The following is a 21,182-nucleotide window of genomic DNA, read 5'->3' as shown; positions in this document are numbered from 1 at the left end:
ATTTTGAGATTATTATAGTGAAGATTGTTTAAGACATTTGTCTAAATCTAATTTCTGCTAAGCTATTTTCCAGTTTTCTCAGTAGTTCTTATTAAATTGGTTGTTCTCTAATTAATTTTCTCAGTTTTATACCTGATTTATTAAATTATGTCTGATTCTTATTTAGTATGATCCACTTATTTGCTTTTCTAATTTTAAATGGTATCAAATAGTTTTATTAATGAACAGTTCATAATATAATGTGAGGTTTAGAAAGACTATTTTCACTAATTCCTATTTTTCTTTATTTTCCTCTAGATTGTATAATCCCCCCTTCCAAATGACTTGCTTTTGGTCTTATTTTGTCTGTCCATTGAGTAAGTCCTCATAATTTAGATTGAATTAAACCTATGAATAATTTTGTGTCATCATTTTTATTATATTGGGCTCTTCTGCCTAATAATAAGTAATGAATATGACTCCCTCAAATTCAGGAATCCTAAATTCTTTTAAAAGGTGTTGTTTTAATTTATATGCCTTTTATTTACCTTCTCTGATTGATATATTTTTCATTTTAATTTTATATAATTTATTTTATTTATTTATTTATTAATAATTAATTTAATTTAATTTTAATGGGATTTTCTTTTGTGTGATTTAATTGATAATTTGTTTATTCCATGGAATAACTGAATTAGTTTGGATCTATCTGTCTGTCTGTCTATCTATCTATCTATCTATCTATCTATCTACCTACCTGCCTAACTACCTATGTTCTTCTATTTGCTGGTCTGTTCATCTATTTACTTACTCACTTATCAACTCATCTATTTTATGTATCAATATAATTCTGTATTTATTTGTTCTTCAATCATATATTTGGTTCCTGGTTCATTCATTTTTTCTATTTTATAATTTGTTTATTTTTATTTATTGAACATCACTTATAATTTAATTGCTGTAGGCACCTTCCAGTTAGGAGCTTCTTACCAATAAAGACTGGCATTATCTCTCTGGTCTAACCCATCCTCTTTGAGAGCTTACTGGGGTACTGAGAGCTTAAACCAGCTTGTGTCAAAGAAGGAATTTAAACTTACTTTTCCTGGTCTCTGAGGAAAGCTCCCTATTCTTTATATAAGGAAATAACTTAATAGAACCTTATTAAAGATACTGTTCTAGTTTCCTTTCTATTTTTCTGAAGTGTCCAAGTACATTATAATGAAAACACCGAATAGACATATTGTTTCACCTCTTTGCCTATATTAGTACATTTATTTTTTTGTACTGTTCTTTGCTTCATTTCTAGAAAAGTATCCAAAAAGAGTGGAGAAAGAGGCACTTTTACCTTACTTGGATACTTATTAAAACATCTTTCAGTGTTTTCCTTACTGAAATGATAGCAATTTTAAATTTTAGATATGTATTTTTGCTAGAATAAGAATTATCCTTCTGTGTGTATATGCAGAAGATTTTTTTTTGTCATTAATGAATGTTACTACTAAAGATTTTATTTCCTATATTTATTGATATAATCATATCTTTTTAGTTATCCTTTTAAAATGATTACATTTAGCATTTTTCTAGTGTTGAAAAATCCCTTCAACCATGACATAAATTCAATTTGATCTTAGAGAATTATTAGGAGATCTTCCTGTAGTTATTTTACAAGGATTTTATTTGAACATTTTCACCATATACACCAAATTTTCATACACACATATATTAGTAGGTTCTGATGAATTTTTGTATCTTCTCTGTTGAGACATTAATTTAGTCATTTTTTTAAATTTTTATACTTTTCTTCTTTCTTTTTTGACAATTAAATTACCTTATTTTTTCTCAATTTATTAGTCATTTCAAATAACATCCTTTTAAGTTTTTTAATTCCCACTTATCTTTTTTGTTTGTTCATTTGTTGGTTTTGGTTTAATTGCTTTTCTACTGATTTTCAAGATTTCCCTTTGTGCTCATTTTGGATTTGTTCTTTGTCCATCCCCACCCTTTGGTGTTTTATTCTTTTAAATTGCATATGCAATTATGTTTTCACATTTTCTTGATGTGTGTTTTATATGAACACACATCTGTGTCTATATGCATATGTTTATGTATATGTGTATGCATATATACATATAGATGTACCACATGTATATGGCTATGTGTGTATACATGTACGTAAGTGTATGTATATGTGTGTGTATCCCTAGACTCTCTTATTTGTATCCTAGAAATTTTATATGTTGTCAAATTTTTATGCTCTGCAACATTTTTATTAATAGTTATAACTTGTTCTTTGACTCCTGTTTTATTTGGTATTTTTGATTAAGAGTTCAATCTTTCAATATTTGGTGCTTCATTTAGATCACTATATTTGGCAACATTTTTTTCCTCTTCACGGTGATACATAGATATACACACACAAAAAAAAACCATATACATAAAGAGAGAATATATGTTTATACATAAAACCATGCATATACATACATAGATATGTATAGCCATTTTATATATGCATACAAACACATGCATATATGTGCATGCACATATGCATGTATGTGTGTATACACATGGGGTCCAAAGTAACGTACATGACAAAAGTCATGGAACTGTATTGTATGCATGTACACACATAACAAATCTGCATGCATGTGTATTTATGACAACCCAACAATGAGGGGATCAATAGTGAGCTCAAGAAGTAGGGGAACAACACATCTTCAATAATCACCTAGATGTAAAAAGTGCTCTAAGAGAAATCATGCAGGAAACATGACTAGGAAAGGAGGTAGCTGTTCATCCAAAAGACTTAGAGGCAGGGCTGGTCCCAGCACTAAATCAGTACTTAAAATTGGAAAAATATATAAGAAGGCCTCCAGAATGTTGGATAAATATTCTCTGTAAGATCTATGAGTGAATGTGGAGGAAAAATCCACCCAGGCTTATAAAGCATATAATGGGTTAGGGTCTGTTCTGATGAGGTATCATTGGGTCATAAATCTGGAGATGGAAAGGGAAATCTAGTCCCACACCTCTATTTTTAATGATGAAAAATAAAGACCCAGAGAAGTTGTGTCTAGTCTAAGGTAATAGAAGTAATAAATGGCAGAGCCTGGATTGAAACCCGGAGCTTCTGATTCAAAATGCAAAGTTCAAGCTGATTCAACTAAAACCAGGGGAAGAGTAATATCTGTGAGATTAGAGACACATGGAAGCGTTGGGCCTCCTTTAAAAAAGAAGCCATTGCAAGGCTGACTCCTGGTTTGTTTTTTGCTCTGATCCATAGATATTATTTCCTGTGCTCACTTCAGCAGCACATATATTAAAACTGGAATGATACAGAAATGAGCATTCTAATCTATCATTGTCCTGGGTGTTGGGGGCTTTTCTTTCATAAGTGAATTTCCTCAGACCTAGTCTGATGGACTTCATCCTCCCACTGTGTGAACCGGAAAAAGTAATCAATTTCCCCTAAGAAGTATTGCTATTGATAGTTGAAATTGTTCCTTAAGGAAACTGCTTACCTTAAAGAAAATTCTGGATTTGTACCTCAATCTCATTTGTCTTTCAGAATAATTTGGACTTAATGACAGGGGAGGTCTTTTGTCTTGCTACAAATTAACAAATATTTTGCTTCATTGGATAAAGCTGCTCATGCATATTTATCTTCCAAATCATCCCAAACCAGTCCTGATTGTAGAGAAACCCATAAAAAGTCAATTACCACCATTATTACATTTTTAATTAAATATAGTATCTCTGAAATTAAATCTTTTCTTGTAACTGATCATCTTGATTTCTATTCCTTGAAGTCACATTGAATTTGAAGAGCCAATGGATCTTTCAGGACTCCATAAGCTTTACTGGAGTGCAGAAATAATTGCAAAGGAAACAAATGGTAGCTCTTACTGAGTCTTGATCTTTGATCCTAGTAAGAAATTTTTGATGTTGGCATTAACATTTCTTGCCATGGATAAACATTATGCTGACCAACACAGTAGAAGTGAAAGCAATCAACTCATAATCAACATATTTTGGATATAAAAGTTGGTAATTTTATTAAAAGATGTTGAAAGAAACATACAGAAGATTGTGTGGAGAATATGAATTCTGGAATTTATAATTAATATCACCCCTCAAGAAAGGGATGAGAGGTCTAAGGTGATAGCTAGTGAAGCTGATAGATTTGTGTTAGACAGAGATGGATTTTTAATTGTTTGGTTTTTGGTGTTAGAAACAGTATGAAAAGATATTGAAGGGCAGAGTAAAGGGAGAAGATAGATGGTGAAATCTGCTGGAAGAAATGAGAGGTGATGAGATCAAGGAGGCTTTTAGAGGGGCGTCCTTGAAAATGAGAAGGCTGCCTCTGTGTCAGAGATTGTGGGAATGATATCAAGGGTATGAAAGATGAGGAGATAAGAGTAAGACCAGGTTAAGTGACCTCAAGGATTTTTTAAAGCAAAATATAAGGGAACCTCTATCTTTGAGAAGGTAAAGGAATGAAGTCCTATGAAGAGCCTGTGGAGAGAAAAGAAGAAGAACCAGTTGCTATGATGATTGAGAAAAAGGATCGGTTAATCGAGAGTATAATTGTGTGCCTTTAATAAGGATTTTATTGTAATTAAATAACTTTTTTGGGGAGAGCATAGAAAATCAACCATGATGAAAAAGGACTAATCGCAGTTATAGAACCTGGATTTTCATCCCTCCTCTCATGCTTTCTGTATGTATGAACTTAGGAGAATCACTTAACTTTTCTGAATTTCACTTTTATCTGTAAAAAGAAAGGGATGAACTGGATGGTCTTTGAAGTCCCCTAGGTTTTGATCTATGATCTAATAATATCGATGGAAAGTGTAGACAAGTCAATTATCTAGCAACCTGAAACCAAAACCTCACTACTAAAGAAAATTAAGTACCCTTCTGGTCCAGTTCCCTATCTTAATTATCTATATTACCTGATGTAAGAATTGTCAGAGAGATGAGAGGTGTTTCCTTAATGCTAATGTTGTGGACCTGGGGGATCATGGAGATGCTGGAAGGACAGTGGGGAGACAACCTTTATTTTCCTGTGGCATTCTTCACTTTGACACCAGGCAGGGAGATGTTAGGAACCCACAATTTTTACCTCCCAAATCTCCCTTCGGGGAGGTAATAGAAAGCAGCAATCAAAGATCCTGACATGGTTTTTTGTTGTACTGATAAGAAAAATGTGGAGTGAGATAACCTGAGTGACCCTCTATCAGTCAGGAAACAGGCATTTATTGTTTATCCTATGCTAGAAGCTGTGCTAAGCTCTGGGGATTCATAGAAAAGCGAAAAAAAAAGGTCCTGCCTGTAAGGAAATTCCTTATATTGGAAAGACCTCATATTGTAATGGGGGAGACAATATGCAAACGACTTTATACATATAAGTTATATAGTTTAATGGAGAGTAATTTCTAAGAAAAACACTAGCATCTGGTAGAGGAGGGGGCTGGTGAGTGGTAAAAGAGCCCTGATAGAAATTGTCCTTCATCTCTACCTTTGAGTTGGAGGAAAAGCTACTACTTTAACCAATAAATTCTTCCAAGGCCTTTCTCCAATTTCTTCCCTCAAAGAGGAAGAAACCTAAACAACAACAAAAAAAGTCATTATCTGCTCCTTTGATTAAAAGTGTCTGGCACTGGCTGCTGGATATCCTATAAACTGTGCCTTTTCAAACTTTTAGTGTCACCCTGTTACAAAAATCACTAACCCTTGCCTTATAATCAATGCTAGCTTCCCAGGCAGGGCAGCTAGGTGGTGCCATAGTGCATAGAGTGCTGGGCATGGAGGAGTCTGGAAGACTCATCTTCCTGAGGTCAAATGTAGCCTCAAATATTTACTAGCTGTGTGACCCTGAGCAAGTCACTTCACCCTGTTTGTCTCAGTTTCCTCATCTGTAAAATGAACTGGAGAAGGAAATGACAAACACTTTAATATCTTTGCCAAAAAAAACCCAAATGGAGTTACGAAGAATCAGACACGACTGAAATGATTGAACAATAGCAACAACAGAATTTCCCAGGGAGAGCTTGGGGGAATTGGTCAGTCTGGGAAAACCAAGAATTCCATCCAGAATTTAGAAAGAAATATACATGGAACCTACAACATAATTATCACTCTACTGATTAGGAGGGAGTCACAAAACTGATTATTCTGTAATCTATATTCATTGAGTAGCTCAAAGTAGACTTATGAGAGAGATAAACATATATATTTATACACATACACTTTACACACATATATACACACATACATACAAACATATATATGTGTATATACATGTGTATTCTATAGATCTATCTTTATCTCTATATCTCTCACTATATAAATTTCTCCTAGAGTAGAGAATATAAGATTTTCAGGGCAGAGAATTTCAAGAGAAGCAAGCTCCTTATTGGTGTACATTGTGAACAGCAGTTTGAGCTCCTTTGTTGATATGGACATTATTGCTCATCTGTAACTAACCCTACTTTCAGCAGCTTACCTTTGATTATATTTATCCAGTAGGGAACTTTCCTCAGCTTCCTCAATTACCACACAAACTTTTATACTGACATCTTTTTTTTCATTTTTCAAATACTTTATTAACTTCTGATTTACATCATTCATTTCTGCCAGATTTTGAGTTACAAATTTTCTCTCTGTTTTTCCCCTACCCACTGCCCCAAAATAGCAGTCCCACAGGATATCCATTCCTCCAATCTGCTCTCTCCCATATTTTCTCCCATGCACCCTTTGAATTTTCCAGTAGGGCATGGTGGATTTCTATGCCCCAGTGACTGTATATCTTATTTCACAATTACATGTAAAATAGTATTAATAATAGTATCTATCTTTCTATATCTTTTTAAACATTTGATTTTAAAACTCTGAATTCCAGATTCATTCCCTTCCTCCCTTGTCACCCACCCTTACTGGGAAGGTAAGCAGTTCAGTATAGGTTGTACATGTGTAGCTAATGAAACACATTAACATAGTAGATATATTGTAAAAGACTGACTATATTTCTCACTCTCCTATCCCACCTGCCACTTGTTCTATTCTCTACTTTAATCCCATCCCTTTTCAAAAGTGGGTGCTCCCAACTTCCCTCCCCCCCAGCCTGCTCTCCCTTCCATCACCCCCCCTCATCCCCTTCCCCCCTATCCTCCTGTAGAGTGAGATACACTATGTAGTATATATTTCATTCATTCACTGAGCCAAATTCAATGAGAATAAGGTTGACCCATTCCCTTTTGCCTTCCTATTCTTCCCCTCCTTTGTGACCATTTTCCCTTGCCTCTTTTGTATGAGATAGTTTACCCCATTCTGTATCTTAGTTTACCCCATTCTGTCTCTCCCCATCTCCTCTCATTATATTCCTCTCTCACCTCTTAATTTCACCTTTTAAGTATCATCCCTTCCTCATAAATTGGTCCTGTGACCTCTATCTATGTATACCTGTAAACATACATACACACATTCACATATGTTTTCAAATACCCATATACCCTCCGATATAGACACACACATGTTATATATATACATATGTGTGATACATATGATATATGTACATATTTCTATTCCCTTCAACTATTTTCATACTGAGAATTATACATACAGTTACAATTATAGTTTTTCCATGTAGGAATGTTAACAGTTCAACTTTGATAAGTTCCTTATGATTTCTTTTCCCTGTTTACCTTCTCATGCTTCTCTTGCTTCTTGTATCTGAAAGTCAAATTTGCTGTTCAACTCTGGTTTTTTCATCATGAATGCTTGAAAGTCTTCTATTCCACTGAATGAAGATATTTTCCCCTGAAATATGATACTCAGTTTTACTGGGTAGGTGACTCTTGATTTTAATCCCAGATACTTTGACCTCTGGAATATCATATTCCAAGCCCTTCGATCCTTCATTGTAGAAGCTACCAGATCCTGAGTTATCCTGATTGTACTTCCACAATATTCAAATTGTTTCTTCCTGGCTGCTTTTAATATTCTCTCCTTGATCTGGGAATTTTGGAACCTGGATATAATATCCCTAGGAGTTTTCTTTTTGGGATCTTTTCCAGGAGGTGATCGGTGGATTCTTTCAACCTCTATTTTGCCCTCTGGTTCTAAAACATCGGGAAAGTTTTCCTTGAGAATTTCTTGGAGGATGTTTTCTAGGTTCTTTCTTTGATCATGGCTTTCAGGTAGTCCAATAATTTTTTAAATTATATCTCCTGGATCTATCTTCCAGGTCAGTGGTTTTTTTTTCGCATGAGATATTTCACATTGCCTTCTATTCTTTCATTTTTTTGGGATCTGTTTAACAGCATCCTGAGTGCTCATAAAGTTATTCACTTCCATTTGCTCCAGTCTAATTCTGAAGAAATGATTCTCCTCAGTGAGCTTTTGAGATTCTTTTTCCATCTGGCAAATTCGACTTTTTAAGGCATTCTTCTCCTCATTGCTCTTTTGAGCCTCTTTTGCCATTTGAGTTAGTCTATTTTTTAAGGTGTTGTTTTCCTTAGTCAGGCTTTTGACTCTCATTTCATAATTTTCTTTCATTGTTCTCATTTCTCTTCCCAATTTTTCCTCCACTTCTCTTATCTGCTTCTTAAGATTCTCTATGGCTTTTAACTAGCTCATATTTTCCTTTGAAGCTTTTGGTGCAGGAGTTCTGACTTCACTCTCTTCCTCCTGTTCCATGCTTTGATCCTTTTTGTCCCCAAAATAGAAGTCTAATGTTGGATTCTTCTGTTTGCTTTGCTTCCTTTGCCTGGTCATGTTGCCACTCAATTACTTGACTTTGGGGCTTTTTGCCACAGCAGGTCTCTGCTACCAGAAGGGGGGGAGCTTCGTACCAAATGCTAGGGTTTTCTCAGCTGCCAGAGTTATTAGTTGGGTGCCCTTTCTGAAGCTTCTACATGCTCTGGCAAACTGGTCACACACCCCAGGATCTCCACCCTAGAATGCAATCCAGATACAAGCAGGGTAAAGCAAGAGCGATTACCCTTCAGACTGGTTGCTTGGTCCCCCTATAGTCTGTAGGCCAGGAGCTGAAGCTGCCATGTGGCTGTGCTGCGCCCCAGCCCTTAGTGGCTTCTCACCTTGGGGGCAAAAGCCAAGGCACTCCCAACTACTGGGTCTCAAAGTCAACACTGCACTGACCTCTCACTTTGTCCTTAGCATCTATATGTTGATGAATATGGAAGCAGCTACAGTTGCTGGTTATCTGGAGTCCCTTCAGCCAGTGGCTGGTCAGGCCAACACTGCGGCTAAAACCTCAGCATGGGGCTGGACTCTGCTCCCAGAGCACTGCACTGGCCAATTCCTTCCAGCCTGCAGGGCTGTCCTCAGTGGGAGGCTATCTTCTCTGTGTCATTTTTTGGGTTCTGTTGATCCAAAGTTTATCCAGAGACCCCTTTCTACATGAATTGGATGTGGTATCAGACAAAGGCACACAAAGGTCCTGTTTCTACTCCGCCATCTTGACTCTGCCCCCTATACTGACATCTTCTAATGTTAGCTCCTTTGAGTTCATAATTTTTATGGGTAGGGTATTAATGGTATAATCACATAAATAATATGTGTGTATGTCTTTTTATGTGTGTATTGTTCACTAGTTAGTCATCCCTCTAATTAATCCTTCTGCTATTACAATCTAAACTTATTAAATATGTGAAGTAGCTGAATGCAAAATGAAAATACACTTGAGAGAATTTCTTCTGAAATCTGATGTGGAAGTCGTTCTGCTTCTCAGAAGAGAGATGGTGTACACTGGAACCACATAAGGTCTACATTGTCAGACATGGACAATATAATGATTATTTTGTTGTTATTTAGCTATATGTAGAAGGGAAATTATTATTGGGAAGGATTAGTCATTAGTTTAATTTAAAATTATAAATAAGACTTAAAAACAAGCATTTTAGGACTTGATATATGATTTATATTGTGTAGGCTACCGTGCATGACACATCATAATACACATAACTTTTTATATTTTAACATCAAAGCAGTCAGTGGCATGATTAGCGTGTAATAGACAAAGAAAGTCACTGATAAATTTATGTCATGATAAACAAGGCCTTCTGAAATAACTGTGGTGAGTTTTTGTTTCTTTTCATTACATATTTCTTATTCGTGTCCATAACATATATTTTAATTTACCTTCATTCTAGCATACATGTATAATTTTATTCATAGGAAAAGAAAGAAAAAAAGGATGCTTGTCAATGGAACTTCAGTTACTTGGGTTGAGATCTTCCTTTTTATTTGTTATGTAATGCTTGGCAGCATTAATAACCTCTCTCTTGTACAAAGCCCTTCCCCCCATATTTAAAGTCTGTATCTTTCAGTTCTGAATTGTTGTTATTAAGATCTCCTTTAATAAACAGTATTTTGTTTATATTATTAATCCAAGTTAAAAATAAAATTTCATGAGAAAGTTTCCTGCTTTGGGCAAAGGATTTGGAGTTTGCTTGGAATTCTAGTAGATGTCTTTGATTCTGTTTTTATTGATTCCCTATGATTAAACCCCTAACCTAAGTCGCCAAACTGAGCAGGGATTACTGATCTCAGGGAGAAGTATATTTTGCTTTGTACTTTATTCTTTTTCTAGATGAAGTTATATTAGGTTTTTACTTTCCTTTTCCTTGCTTTGCTTTCCCTGGCTTGTGTTCTTTGTCTCTTCACAATATATATTATGTTTATCTTTTTATTTTTACCTAGATGTCTTAGTTATTGCACAAACAACAATATTTATATTCAGGGCCATGTGTGGAACCATGAATTCTAATAGCATTCTACCTCATTGTATATTTCAATTCTAGACTTTTACTGGAAGCCATATATTCTTGGCAAGATTTATTCTTCTTTTTGCAACTCACCCGCAAACGACAAGGTAGTAACCTTAGAATAAATGACTGTGGGGATGTTTCACCTTGGGCCTTGTGAAAGTAGGTTATTTTGGGTAATGGCAGATATTTGTGTATGATCATATATACACAGAAATATAACACAAAACCCATCATACACATGAGGTCACTGCAAAGAAGTGTAGTATGGATGAGTAATGGAGCTTGAGAAAGATTCTGTGTTCTACCCATGCTCACCTTCTTCCATAACTCCTCTTTTCATCACTGACTCAAAAATAAAGTGTTCTGGTGTCCAACTGCCAGGCTATATTGTCTGCAGTTTCAGTCTAATCATTTATCTGAACTTGAAAAAAAAGTTCCTGGTTCTTTTATTTCATTCCTTTTCTAAAACAAGGAGAATATATGCGACTGGGATTAGTGAATGATATATCAGATATAAAGAGGAAGGAACTATAAATGGCAAGAGTATACCGAAGGCTATTGGGGGAAAGAAATGAACATAAAAAAAAATCAAATAATTCTTTGGAGTAACACACCCAAGTATATACATATAAACAAAGGTGCTAAATTATTTTTGCTAAAGCAAAATCTAAAGATTTTTTGATGAAATATTGTTCTGTTGACTTATAATCAACAAAAGAAAAGCAAAATCATAAACCTAGAAGGATCAAGGAAAAAATTTAACATTGACTAAAGTTTGTTGCTAGTCAAAATCACGTAGAAGATTTATTTACAGAATGTGTCTGCCTTGGTAGTATGTGCTATCGCCCAATGTAAGCATGTATTAATTTTCTTCCTTGAGACGTTGAATAAAGACATAAATCTTTCAACTTCCAAAAGTTTTTATTTCTTTTTTTTGTGAATGTGACCACTATTTATTGTAATATTCACATATTTTTTAACCATTTAAAAATGCTTTTCTCTCAACTACAAAAGAGGAATGATTCTAGCCTCTACACCACTGGTTTCTTGTGAGCCTGAAATGAGATAATATTTGTAAAGCATTTACCAAAAAGCATACCACATAGTAAGTGGTGTATAAATGTTTATTTGTTCTAGACATATGATTTCATATCATAAGGCAACTCCCAGTCTGGAAGCTGCCTCTTTCTTTTTTTAAATTTGAATTAATTTATTTTTTGTTTTCAATGTTGAATTCATAATATTTTGAGTTCTAAATATACTCCCTTCCTCCAAACTTCTCTCCCCAAATGACATGAAAGCTTATATAGTCTATATATGTGCAATTGGTACAATCATACTAAACATATTTTCACATTGGTAATGTGAAAGAAAAAGCAGAGTAAAAGGAGAAAATCATGAGAAAGAAAAAAGTTAAAAAAATACCCAAAACAAAAGAGAAAATAGTATGCTTCAATCTGCATTCAGACTCCATAGTTCTTTCTCTGGGTATGGATAGCATTTTCTATCATAAGATTTTTGGAATTGACTTAGATCATTGCATTGCTGAGAAGAGTTGTCTATTAAAGTTAGTCATCGCATAATGCTGCTGTTACTATGTACAGTTTTCTCCTGATTCTGCTCATTTCACTCAGCATAAGTTCATGCAAGTCATTCCAGGTTTTTCTATAGTCCAACTATTCACCATTTCTTATGGAACAATAGAATTACATTTCAATGACACAACTTGTTCAACCTCTCCCTAATTGATGGGCATTTCCCTATTTCCAATTCTTTGTCACCACAAAAAGAACTGCTATAAATGTTTTTTGTACATTTGGGTCTTCCCCCCTCATTTTTATGATTTCTTTGGGATACAGACTTAGAATTAGCATTTTTGGATCAAAGGATATATAGAGTTTTAAAGTGCTTTGGGTATAGTTCCAAATTACTCTCCTGGATGGTTGGATCAGTTAGTTTACAACTCCACCAACAATGCATTAGTATTCTAATTTTCCCACATCTCCACTATTTATCATTTTCCCTTTTTTATCATGTTAGCCAATCTGATAGGTATGATCTGGTACCTCAGAGTTGTTTTAATTTACATTTCTCTAATCAATAGTGATTTAGAGCATTTTTATAGGATTGCAGATCATTTTAATTTTGCCATCTGAAAACTGCCTGTTCATATTCTTTGATCATTTACCAATCGGGGAATGACTTGTATTCTTATAAATTCAACTCAATTCTCAATGTATTTTAGAAATGATGCCTTTATCATAGACAATGACTGTTATTCCCCATCTTTCTGCTTCCCTTCTCATCGTTGTTGCATTTACTTTTTTTCATTTAACATTATAAAAATTATCCATTTTACATTTCATAATATTTTCCATCTCTTGGTCATAAATTCTTCACTTTTCTAAAGATTTGACACATAAACTATGGGAGGTTTTTTTTTTCTTTGAAATTTATTTATTTCTAGTTTACAACAAAATGTTTTTCTTGTCTAAAGAATTTACACATATTGAAAAGAAGGTGGTCATAGAAAGAGGGTGGAATAAACATTTATATATCACTTACTATGTTGTATGCCTTCTGGTAAATGCTTTATAAATATTTTCTCATTTAAGGCTTATAAGAAACCAGAGATGTAAAGGCTATTATCATTCTCATCTTTTTACTTGAAACTGAGGCAAACAGAGCTTTTTTTAGCAGTATGTATCTGAGGCTTTATTGGAAGTTAGGCTTACCTAACTTCAGGGTCACTGCTTTCTCCACTGTGCCTCTAAGTGCCTCAAGTCAAAAGTGCCATTGTTTGAATGATCTATATAGTCTTCTCTTAGGTTGGTTTACCCCTGTATTGGCCTATTTAACTCATGAGGAAGATATTAAATCTTTGTGAAGGATGATGCACTAAGCTATGAGCTTAAATGGTTATTATTATTTTTTTCCTACTCTGGATTGATCCAAGAGACCTTATTAGTAGTATGCTATTGAGTACCTAGAGCCAGGTGACTTGTGTTTGTAATATAGTGCAGCCACTTTGTAGCTGGAAGACCATGGATATGTCATTTGCTCTGATGCTTAGTTTTCTTATCTTTAAATTAGGGCAAGTAATGCTTATACTATGTGTCTTACATATTTTTTTTTTATGAAAGTACATAATGGACCCTAAAAAATTAAAGATACGAGAGAATTTTGAATTTCACATCAAGTAAACAGCTAATTATTGAGTCTCACTATGTACTAGGAAGGCATAATACGAAGCACTGGGATTACAAATACAATTAGAAATATATAATGCCTCAAATGCTAGAGAGGATGTGGAAAAATTGGAACATTAATTCATTGCTGGGGGAGCTGTGAACTGATTCAACCATTTTGGAAATCAATCTGGAACTATGCCCAAAGGGCTATAATAATTTCACACCCTTTGACCCAGCAATATCACTTCTAGGGTTGTATCCCAAAGAGATCATAGAAGTGAGAGGAAGATCCATATGTCCAAAAATATTTATAGCAGCTCTTCTTGTGGTGGTAAAGAATTGGAAATTAAGGGGATGCCCATCAATTGTGGAATGGCTGAACAAGTTGTGGTATATGAATGTAGTGGAACACATTATGCTATAAGAAATGAGGAACAGATGGACTTCATATTTACCTGGAGAGGCTTATATGAACTGATGCTGAGTGAGAAGAGCAGAACCAGGAGAATAGTCCCTGCCCTCAATGAACTTACCTTCTAAAAGGGGAAGACAATACATAAAAGGAAGTTGACAAGTGAAAGCAAAAGGGTTGAATGAAGGCACCCAACATGGGACATTGTAGAGAAAGTTTGGAGAGTCAAGAGTGTAGCGTGGTGAAGGATTGAACACTTGGAAAGCACTTAAAAATGCTTATGGATTTGAATTACAGAGTTACAAGGGATTTCAGAAGCCATGCTTTTCAAAACAAGACTCCATCTTCAAAAGGTTCTATCAGTATTTTGAACTGGAAGACTACTTGTCATTAAAAATGATATGATAATTTTTCTTATGTGTCAGTCATTCATGATTGGAGATTCATTATTCTTATTTCTTTACTTAAGTTCTCCTGTGATGCCTCACCATGGTGTGGAGGTGACCCTAGAAAGTAGAAGGCTCTCACAACAAAATGGAGACTAGCAAGTTCTACCTAGTTGAAAAGACTTCAAGTATTGGGGCAAGGATGTAATGTTCAACTGCCTGTCATCCAAAAACCCACCTAGCCAAATTCAAATTACAAGGTTGACCACAGGGTAATAATATTTTTCAGCTATAACAGCTCTCAAAGATTATCTACCAAGTTGTAGATGGGTTTTCATCAGCTTCAGTAGAAAGTGGCAACATCAAATTTAAAACAAAATAAAACCACTGATGCTTGAAATATTAATATAACATTATTGTTTCTCCTTGACCTAGAGGTTTTCCTTTATTAATATATCCAAAGTTCGACTAATTTATATTTTCTCACATTAATTCTAGAACAACTACATAAATCCTCCAACCCCCCCAAATCTATTTTTTTTAATATTCTTTGTGGGGCGTCTATGTTGTCAAAGCCATAGGCATGAGTTGGTATAACCAGCTAATTAACTTATATTTATGTCTTCAAAAGTTATACCAATTCCAAGCAAAATTAGTTGAATTAAGCAACATCACAAACTTAGTGACTATAAAAGATGTACACCAAGAACACATCAGATTTGCCATCCCATAGGACATAACACCATCAATGGGAAAGGGTACACATCAGAGATATGCATGACTCGAGGATACATATAAAAGCTTTACATGTAAAACACATGTGATCAAAAAATGCACTTGAAGGGCATACATTTTTGGAAGATATATGATCAGAGCATATATGTAAATTGATTCACATACACAAAACTATTATGTCCAGGGTAAACAAGGGGAGATACATACATAATGACTGATGGCCAGGAAGCATGGGTATCAGACACCTCACAATTCTGATGATACTTTGACTATATGCATGTGCTTTACTTTACTGGATTCCACCTCCTTGTCCTTTCTCTTGTGTATTGCATTACCTTTGCTAGGTATAGCTTGTCAGCTTTAATTTTACTTGTGCTGTCCCTTTTTTGTTGTCTGTTTCTGCTGCTCTCAGTCATTGAGTTTCTCTCTGTCACCATTCTCTCTGCTATCTGCTATCACATTCTACAGTAGAACACTCTGTATTCTTGTCTCTTGCTCTAAACAACTGCATTCATAAAAGGGCATGGTAAATCCAGCAGTAGCTTCAGACTGATATCTGTCTTTCTTTGTCTATCTTTCTCCTACTTCCAACTAACAGCCCTTGGGTCCAGATAACTATCCGACCGTAAGTTAGAGGATTAATTTTAACTTATTAAAAAGTTAAATTAAATTGATCTTTCAAATTAAATTAAAAATTAATAAGTTAAAAAACTTATTAAAATAACTTATTAAAACATTGTCACTTTGCAGCTTTTCCATAGCATTTTGGGGCTCCATTCTATAAAATACCTGAGTAGTTTTGGAAAATTGTTGCTAATTATCCCCTTTAAATCCTATATTTGTACCTGATTAGAGTAAACACAAACTTGGGGGAGGGGGGAGGAGCAGTAAAACAGTAAAGTTATCCTTTTCCTTTTGTTTTATATTCCTGCCTTTACTCTGCCTTCCACATGAACAACAAAGTCACTTGCTGCTTATTTAAAATTCTGAATTGCGCAAAACTCCTGATATCTCTATGCTAGTTTGAGATGGCTAAAAGATAGACATTTTTTGGACACTTCGTATCCTTCTTGCCTTGCTGAAACTTTCTTTAGCTTATTTGATGCCACTGGGCCTGACAGCCTTACAATTAACTGTCTGGAGCCTATATCTTGCTATTCTGACCATTAGAACTCTTCCGTTAGATCTGTACTAGGGAAGCCATGACGACTTAGAATTCAATCCTTAAGTAGATCTAGAACAAATTTATTTTAATTTTACAGAACATAGTCTTTCTTAGCTAAGTTTGAAGTCACTGATTGGCCTTTCATACTCTACCCAGAGTTGGAATGATCATTGTCTAAATTTCTACTTCTTGGTCTTTCCTCCAGGTATCCTAAGGTTATAATATCACATGAATTAGCCCTTACAAATTATGTTTGAATTCTTTCATTTTACAGATTTGTAAGAGGTGCTAGAGTTATTCTTATCACCTATGGAAGAAAAAGTACTAACCCCATTTCATTCCTGAAGTTCACAAGACATCTCCTTTTCTGAGACAGCCATTCCTGGGGCCAAAAGACTACTTACAAATATTGCAGAACAAACTACTACATCCCTGGGCACAGAGCCTACACACCGTGAAATGTGGAGTTGCTAGGAGATGAATGAAGCGAGGCAGAAAATCAAAGTACTCACTGCATCTGATCAAGCAAAGGGTCATAGCCCCTGACTCCTAGGAAGCAAACATCACATATGCTAGGCTTTGAAGTCTCAAGCAGCAGCAGCAGCAGCTCTTTTAAAATTAAAGATGTCACACATTCTTGGAGGGGAAAAGGCAGATTTGCACAGAGCATCTTTCTAAAGTCTGCCTTCCAAGTTTGCAGTGACATTTTGTGACTGGGACATCTGTCTGCAGGTCCACATGGACCAGCTTTTCCATGGTTTGATGTGGACTTCCTGTGTATGTTGTGACTACCATCAGAGGTTATAGGAAATAGTTGTGCCTTCATATCAACACCCACGCTTACAGAGAAGAGAATTTCTCTCAGGGCTTTAAATTGACCTTAATGAAATTCCTTGGATAGCACCACCTCAGTAGGATCACAAAAGTCTCTCTCTCATATATAAAGTCTGTATTAGAGTCCTTAATTCTATGTGTGTGTGTGCGTGTGTGTGTATGTACATGTGTGTGCGTGTGTGTGGGAATCCTTTGTCAATCTGGTTGTCTATACTATTGCTTATAGCTGTCTTCTCATAAATTTGAAGGAAATACTAAATTTTGGTGAGAAGTTAGTGAAAATACAAATTTTTCCCCCCTCCAAATTCAGAGACCCCTGATATAAATATATTCTCAAATCCCTTGGGGACCCAGACTTAGAATTCTTTATGTTAAACATTTTTACATCTTTTTTTCATATTCAGAGTGTGTAAAGCTGAAGTGTACCCCAACATTTCGAAGGGGAGACACATACATTAAATGAAGCTGGGAACAATGGCTGGTTTAAATCAGGAAATTTGTGAAGTATCTCAAAGCCTTTAAAGTCATAACTAAAGATTCTAGTCTCTAAGGTTGGGGTGGGGAAGCAGAGAGACTCTCTAGCACCTTCCTCTGATCATTTTTTTTAACATGTTCATGGTTTCCTTTCAATATTATGCAAGGTCCTCAGATGCAGAAATTATTTTCTTTTTTATGTTTTCATGAATTCACTCCAATAAATCAACCTAATTCTCTGCATATCATTGTCCAAAGTAACTAGGCTGCCTTAGCGATGTCTGGGCAATTCCATTAGCACAGCTGTGGTTTTTAATAGATTGTCATTTGCATGGGGGCAGCACCTGGGCATAAAAACAACCCTTGGGCAGTAGTTCACTGAACATGCAAATTCCTCCTCATGGTCCTCATGATTTCACATCGTGTTGTGCTGTATTTTACTCGGCTATTTCTGACCCTCAGCTCCAATTATCTGGTAATGCTTTCTGGTTTTCCCTTCTTAATAATCTTGCATTTATCTCTCCACTCCATCATCCCCAGGGAAGTCTTATGCTTAGGCATCCATATGCACCTTTCTGAGCATGAACTATCATTGTCAACTTAGACCCTTCTCAGTGGCCAAGTTCAGTCCCATCTCCAGTGGCTTATGATCATTGTTATTACTCATTATGGACTCAGAATTTGGGAAGTTAGCCTATCCAAAGATTTAGTCAGCCCTGTTAAAAGGCTGAGACCACCAGTTATATTCTTTTATCTTATATTTGTACTTTGACTTTAGTTTGCTTTATCATTCCAATAGCTTTCCCATCCTTCTCTGTTTTTACCTTTGTCATATGCCTACTGTATCTTTGTCTAGATTCTAGCCCTGTATGCCTCATACATTGACTTCTACACTCTAATCAGGCCTTAGTCAGCTATATAGCTTATCCCCTGAACTGTTCTGACCTCTGCTTATCCAACCTTATCTTCACCTCAGTTCCCATCTTTGTGTAGCTGCCTTTAAATCTCAGTTTATCCTTTAACTTTGATTAAATCCTGCCAATTCTCCCTTCTGTATCACTCAAGAAACAACACAAATTTCTTCAAAGTAAATCTGAAGAAAATATTAGCAATTAATTTGCTTAATCTAAACAGAATACCTTGTTTCCCCGATAATAAGACCTATCCCGAAAATAAGCCCTCCCCTTACTGTGTAAGATTCCTCTAAAATAAGCCCTACCCCTAAAATAAGCCCTATTGAGATTGCTACTGTAGTGAAGGTGATCCCCTGCGCTACATGCTACATTACAGTACCCTCTGTATGCACCGTCCCCCCCACTCCGTGAAACGCACGCCACACTCCGAGCTGCATCCAATCAGAGCTGCAGCAGTGAGCGCATCATCCTGTTCTTCCCCAGTGATTTGCTTATTGAATAAAGGTACATTTTTTTGTTCACATTTACCTGTTTATTAAAATTGCTGTCAATGTTCATTAAAATAAGCCCTCCCCTGAAAATAAGCCCTCTGGTGTTTTTCTGTCCAAAAAAAAAATAATAAGACAGTGTCTTATTATCGGGGAAACATGGTATCTGCTTCTTTCCCACAGTGCTAGAGGTATCTGTCATGCAGACCAATCCAAGCAAAACAAACAAAAGCAAGCAAACAAATAAACAGACAAACAAAAAAAGCATGATATTTCAAGATATAGCAAAGGAGAGACATAAGAAGGGAGCAATTTTCAAATATTGAGTTTTGATCAGAGGGAATTATATTTCATCGTTATGCCTGTACTCATATTTAAACAACTCTTTAAAAAGATTGAGATTTTCACAAGGACTCTTCCTTATTCATAAGACTCCAGTCAGCTCTGTTTCAACATAAAGCATGATGAGACATACCACTTAAGTAAAGAATACGTTATTATGTGACATTTTTGTAGACAAGGGACAAATCCCGTAAATTGTGGATAAGAAAGCAGGGCTGGATCATAGAACATAAAGATTAGGCCCCCCCTAGAGTCTGCTCTGTAGCATCCCCTTTTCCAATTTTAATCACAGCAGCACCATACCTCTCCTGCTTCCTACTGAGTAATTATGGGCCAGACTCCTCAAGATTATTTTTAATCCACCATTAATGACAGCGTAAATTTAGTTCCTTTCATGTTCTCTTATTGGCAAGTAATTGTTTATGCTGAATTTAGAATTGTAGAAGAATCCTGCCTGCCCCAAAAATATCTCCTTCCCAAAATTCATAGATAAACCATGGTTAGATTTAACTGAACCAAGAAAGTGTAGGATTGTGGTAAAGATGACAAATTCAATGTATTTAGCTTAAAAACAAGACGTTTGTATTGGATGATTTAGTCCCTATACAGAAGTATACCTGGGCAATATAAATACAAAAGAGAGAAATAAAACATAAAAAAATGGAAAAAAAGGAAGGTGAGCCAAGGTCTGAACCTTGCACTTTCCCCATTCTCTACTTCCACAAATTCAGGTTATTCAGAAATATAGGGAGGAGGAATGTGCAAAGAACACTAAATTAACTTTTGGATAACTTTTGGGCTGTTGTAATCAGGTAAGATTGTGTAATGATTTCACAATACTGTCACTCTTTGACCTTTAAGGATATAGTGCTTTGTATACTGGCATTTAAACATCTGCATAGCTTTCCTCAATGTTTCCTATCCCATATCCTACAAGTTGCATATTTGGCCACTTTTTTAGGGCAATGCTAATATTAATACCCCTACTATAGTTCTTTACATATTTCTTCTTCTATACTCACAAGATTCCTTTGAATTATATCATGAAAATAATATTATTTTTATTTTAAATACTAGGAAAGCTAATCTGAGAAATATAAAGAGGCTTGCACAGATATTGTCAGAGTCAAGACTTGAAAATCGGTACCTTTATTCCTAAACTATGTTGACTCCGATCGCAGAGACATTGTAGTCCACAAATTATGAATGTCTCATCATATATCACATTTTATGTGTTGGAAATAACCTGTTATGGTAGAAAATCATGATGTCACGAAAGGTATTGTAATGGTTAATTGTGATCTAAATTAGTATAAAGCATGCCTTGATATTCTCTAAGGTTTTGAGGGGATATGACGAACTTTACAAAATATCATTTGCTGTAATGATTGAGTTCCCTAATCTACAATTTCATAGCTATACGATTCTCTCTCTCTCTCTCTCTCTCTCTCTCTCTCTCTCTCTCTCTCTCT

This window comes from Petaurus breviceps, unplaced genomic scaffold, assembly GCF_028583685.1.
Source record: "Petaurus breviceps papuanus isolate PSGF00001 unplaced genomic scaffold, PetGlider_PUasm1.0 688, whole genome shotgun sequence".
Lineage (NCBI taxonomy): Eukaryota > Metazoa > Chordata > Mammalia > Diprotodontia > Petauridae > Petaurus > Petaurus breviceps.
Note: the sequence above shows the minus strand (reverse complement) of the source record.